Source organism: Cupressus sempervirens, chromosome 1 (genome assembly GCF_028749045.1).
Source record: "Cupressus sempervirens isolate cs-2001-9-10 chromosome 1, ASM2874904v1, whole genome shotgun sequence".
NCBI classification, from domain to species: Eukaryota; Viridiplantae; Streptophyta; class Pinopsida; order Cupressales; family Cupressaceae; genus Cupressus; species Cupressus sempervirens.
In genome coordinates this window covers 412,031,867-412,037,912 of record NC_143118.1, presented here as the reverse complement: position 1 = coordinate 412,037,912, position 6,046 = coordinate 412,031,867, and positions in this window count along the sequence as shown.

Sequence of the window (6,046 nt, the reverse complement as noted above, 5' to 3'; positions counted from 1 at the left end):
TAACACCCAGTTTGGATTCCCAAATCAATCAAATGAATTTGCTTCCCATGCATCACGACATCAATGGTACCTTGAACAGCCATAAATCATATCACTTTGAAAAAGGTAAGTACAGTAGTATAGAGATCAAGTATAGAATAGAACTTAGCTTTTGATTTATCATTGTGCAAGTTCTCAATGAAATCATTCTTGTAGTTATTAGTGAAATGAGGGGTTTGTTCTTTCACCTCATTATCTTTTGCATTATCCCTTCTCTCTTGCCTGCAAGCTCATAGTGAAAATCCCTCCTCTCATGCACTTTTCTCTTTTTATTATTTATAATCCATGTTGGTCAAAATTTCAACCAAACAAACTCATGTTGGTTGAATTTTCAACCAACTCGGGATCTTAATAAAAAAAATGTTAAGATCAAATGGAAAATGGTCAAAAATTAACATCAAATCTATTAGTGTATTATCTACATTTTTGTGTGCCATTATGAGAAGGTCTTCACTACGTAGGGTCATTCCATTGCGCGAGAGAAAGCTTTGTAGACTTGCATTTTTGTTACCCCTAATAGGCTTACACGTAAGCAACATGTTTTTTGTGAGCAAATGCTTACACTTATTGATGTTAAAGAGGTTTTTCTATGGTGGATGATAAAGCTCCTGGGTGTGATGGCTTTCCCTACAAATTTTACAAAGCTTTTTGGGATGCCATTGGCCCCGATTTGCACAAAGGCTATCTTGAAGCCTTTCAAAATCATTCATTAGGGAGCATAATAAACAAAGGCAATATAAAATTCATACATAAATCTAGTGACCCAAAGGATATTTGCAACTAGCAACCCATCACTCTCTTGAATGTCTCCTACAAAATCATTGCCAAGGCCCTCTCCCTCAAGATCTGACACCTTTTGTCACAAAGTGTTTGTCCTGAATAGAATAGATTTATCAAATCCAAGTATATTCAGGATAATATCATTGCAGTTTGGTAAGATATGGAATGGGCTCGTCAATCCAAATAGCAAGCCCTATTTCTCAAAATTGATTTTGCCAAAGCCTACAACCGGATTGAATGGCCTTTCATTCTAGCTATGTTGCAAGCTTTGGGGTTTGGCCTTGTTTTCTTGTAATCTACGTAAATGCTCTTTGGGATTTATCCATGTGCATCATCATTAATGGGTGGCAATATGATGCCTTAGGGTTATTCAGATCTTTTCACCAAGGGTGTCCTCTAGTACTCGCTCTTTATGTGTTGTCATTGAAGGGTTTGGCTACTTGCTTGATAATGCCATTTTGGCAGGTCAGGTCCCTGGCATTGCTCTCCCAAACTCCTCTGACCAGTTCGTTAGTGGTCACTTCGTTGATGATTCTTTAGTACTCTCATTGAGAAGAAAAATATTGCCAATGCCTTATAGTGCTTGGACACCTTATGCTTAGCATCTAGCTTTGTCACAAAGTGGCACAAGACTCTTTGTTACAGGCAGTCCTTCCTGATTGGTTTGCCTTGGCTTGCCCAATATCAATGAAAATGGATTCATCATGGAAAAGTGTTTTGCTTCCTTGGCATACCCTTTACCTTTCGAGTGTCCCTTGTGGAGATTTGGAATGTAGTCTTGGCCAAGATTGAGAAGCAGTTAGAATACTAGATTACCAAACCTCTTTCCTTAGCTGACAAATTTCATATTTTCTCCAAAATGTTGGTTGCCACTCATGTGTACTATTCCTCCTATTGGGCACCTTTGAAGGCCTCCTATCACAAGCTTGAGCATTTGTTGCAGGAATTTCTCTGGGCTTCGAACGCCTCTCATCATGGCTTCCACAGGGTGGTGTAGGACTATTGTTGTCTCCCTAAGGAGTCGGGTGGGTTAGGTCTACTTTCTATCCAAAAATAGGGCATTGCCCTTTGTGCCAAGTAGGTCATTCATGCCCTCACTAGCAATGAGGCTTGGAAAATTCTTTTGCAACATTGCATTGCTTCAGGCTTCCTAGTTAATTGGTCTGCTTGGAAGGGGATTGGCTTTCAAACCCTTTTGATCACTCCCAAGCCTTCGCAAAAAGTGTACTTTCATTGTTAAGAGCATTTGACCCTAGAAAGTCATGAAGTTGTGGCTCTGTTGGGCTAGAGATGGGTTCAGAGATAGCCTCTCTATGAACCAACGTAATTTGTGGTGGTCTCCCTTGTATGTTGTTCAAGGAGTCCCTTTGGCTAAAGTCCAAGGAGCCAGTACGCTGCATTTTTTCAAACATGGCATTAGGACTTCTAGAGATTTGTTTCTAGTCACCATGAGCCTTTGCTTATGGGAAGATATGCAAGTGCAATGTCAGTTATCTGTCTAGATCGGCAGACATTTGGTCTTCTAGTTTTTGTGGTGCCTTTGCATATGTTGCACAAGCTTGGTATTCAAAGTGAAACATTGGTGGAAGGATTGGAAGTGATATCTTGCCCCTCCCATGACCAGCTATAAGCCTAGGTTAGGTCATTAATGGTTGGTTCCCCACCTACCTATGGTGGACACGCTCAACCAGCATTGGCATTTGCAATCTTATAAGAAGACTTGGAGACCTAGGTTCACCAATGTTTGGAAAATGATCACTAACTTGAAGATTGCAAACTTTTCTTGGTGCATCCTCTTTTAGGGGTTGCTTTTGGGGCCTCAGCTCATGCATTTAGGTGTTCTTGACCATAGATGCCCCTTTTGTGGGCAACCAGAAACCTTTTTGCATATTTTCCAATTTTGCAAACATGCCCAGTAGTATTGGCACTAGATTCATGATTTTTTGTAGTCTTTCTGCCCATAAGCCTTTTCTTGGCATATGGTGTTGCTGGGGGACTCACCCAGGGTCCCCTTTAAGTACTCTCAGATTTGGCTTGCTTTCAGACTAGAAATTTTGTTCACTCTTTGGAAAGATTGGAATGTTGTCTTGTTTTCTCACAGCTTTCATGACATCAATGTTTCTCTGTACACTAAAGCTTGCATATGTAACAATGTAATGATGTAGATACAAGTACAAACTGACAAAGTCACGCTAGAGGTGGATTGCCTTTAGGAGCTTCAGGCTCATTGGAGAAATGCTCCATGTAAGGTGGCTAGGGTGCCACTCGATTCCACCTTTGGAGACCATACGCCTCCCTGTGGCCATCAGTAGGGCTGCAATTCTTATGTGCATTGCTCTCACACCCTTGGGTCGCAACCTCCTCGTCGCTCTCCCAATGGTGGTTTTGGAGGTCATCGGTGCTCAGTTTCTCCTCACCCGAGGCATGGTTCCGGTTGGTCCCCGGTGGTTCCTTCTGTTGTTCATGCTTCTGTGTGGCCTTCCTCTAGTGGGGATCCTAAGTGGTATATCCCACGGCTTGACTTGGCGATTTCACCTCCCAGGCTGGAGGGAGATAAAAAAAAAAAAGAAAAAATTGATGATGTTGTTGATGGGTGGGTTCCTTGTGAGCCATCCACTAACCCTATTGATGCATGGAATTATGTTGACCATAATTTTCCTCCCTTGGTTGGCACTACTCTTGCAGCCTGATGGTTTTTTTTTTTTTTTTTTATGAGTAGCTAAATTTTCGACCTCTAGCTAGTTAAACATCCACGGGATGATCCTTGTATCCCTTGACCCCTTTTTTTGTGAATGTGTAATTTTATTATTATCTTAATAGAAATCGACTATTCATTAATGTGTGTGTGTGTGTGTGATCCTTGTATCCCCCTAGAGATTGGTTCAGAGATTGCCTCTCTATGAACCGACATAATTTGTGGTGGTCTCCCTTGTATGTTGTTCAAGGAATTTCTTTGGCTAAAGTCCAAGGAGCTAGTGCGCTACATTTTTTCAAACATGGCATTAGGACTTCTAAAGATTTGTTTCTAGTCACCATGAACCTTCACTTATGGGAAGATATGCAAGTGCACTTTCAGTTATCTTGTCTAGATTGGCATACATTTGGTCTTCTAGTTTTTGTGGTGCCTATGCATATGTTGCACAAGCTTGGTATTCAATTAGTGAAACATTGGTGGGAGGATTGGAAGTGATATCTTGCCCCTTCCATGAGACCAACTATAAGCCTAGGTTAGGTCATCAATGGTTGGTTCCCCACCTACCTATGGTGGACACGCTCAACCAGCATTGGCATTTGCAATCTTCTCAGAAGACTTGGAGACTTAGGTTCACCAATGTTTGGAAAGTGATCACTAAGCCGAAGATTGCAAACTTTTCTTGATGCATCCTCTTTCAGGGGTTGCTTTTGGGGCCTCATCTCATGCATTTGGGTGTTCCTGACCATAGATGCCCCTTTTGTAGGCAACCAAAAACCTTTTTGCATATTTTCCAATTTGCAAACGTGCCCAGTAGTATTGGCACTAGATTCATGATTTTTTGTAGTCTTTCTGCCCATAAGCCTTTTCTTGGCATATGGTGTTGTTGGGGGACTCACCCAGGGTCCCCTTTAAGTACTCTTAGAATTGGCTTGCTTTCAAACTAGAAATTTTGTTCACTCTTTGGAAAGATTGGAATGTTGTCTTGTTTTCTCATAGCTTTCATGACATCAATGTTTCTCTATACACTAAAGCTTGCATATGTAACAATGTAATGATGTAGATACAAGTACAAACTGTCAAAGTCACGCTGGAGGTGTATCGCCTTCAGGAGCTTTAGGGTCATTAGGGAAATGCTCCATGTAAGGTGACTAGGGTGCCACTCGATTCCACCTTTGGAGTGCATACGCCTCCCTGTGGCCATTAGCAAGGCCGCAATTCTTATGCGCGTCGCTCTCACACCCTTGGGTCGTAGCCTCCTCGTTGTTCTCCCAATGGTGGTTTTGGAGGTCGTCGGCGCTCGATTTCTCCTCACCCGAGGCATGGTTTTGGTTGGTTCCTCCTGTTGTTCATGCTCCTGTGTGGCCTTCCTCTAGTGGGGATCCTACGTGGTCTATCCCACGGCTTGACTTGGCGATTTCACCTCCCAAGCCAAAGGGAGATAAAGAAAAAGAAAAAATTGATGATGTTGTTGATGGGTGGGTTCCTCATGAGCCATCCACTAACCTCGTTGATGAATGGAATTATGTTGATCATGATTTTCCTCCCTTGGTTGGCATTGCTCTTACAGCCTGATGGTTTTATATGTTTTTTTTATGAATAGCTAAATTTCCGACCTCTAGCTATTTAAACATCCACAGGGTGATCCTTGTATCTCCCAACCTTTTTTTTTGTGAATATGTAATTTTATTATTATCTTAGTAGAAATGGACTATATATATATATATATATATGATTCTTGTATCCCTCGACCTTTTTTTTTGTGAATATGTAACTTTAACATTATCTTAATAAAAATGAACTATTCATCAAAATATATATGTATGTATGTATATATGTGTGTGTGTGTGTGCGCGCGCGCGCGTGCACACGCGATGTGAGAGAGAGAGAGAGAAAGAGAGAGAGAGAGAAGCTCTACTGGTTCCCTTTATCGCAATCACTCTAATATCTAATCCTTTGTTGTCTAGAAACTACTTTTTTCACTTAGTTTCCTTCATCACACCACCTCAAATATCTATATTAATTTCTTTGTGATTTATTTCCCATAAATATTATAAGTTCATTCTCGAATTTTGTAATTTCTGCTGTTTCACTTATAAATATACCATGTGATCCCGACATTTAGGTTATGGTCACTTGGATTTCAGTTATTTAGCAACTGTGTTATGCTGATGAAGTAAATTGACTCAGAAAAAGCCCGCAAGGGATCATGTATTGATGTGTACAAAATTTGTAATGCTTTAAAAAGATACAAAACTCATATTAGGAGACTTACGTGATACAGATACTCCACTCCTCCACTTTTGACCAAAGAGATCGTTTATTCATGCAGCTTTGATTTGGACTCCCAAAGCTAATATGTTGCAAAAATGAAACGAGGTCATTATAAAAACTCACCCCAAGATAATCAAAAATTGCTTTACCTTTAACCAAAAACTTGCCCCAAGAGAACCAAATCTTACAAAGTCGAGGCTCTTATTTTCAAAAATAAGATCTCAATTTATCTTGTGGTTTTTTAAAAATTTCTTTGGGATT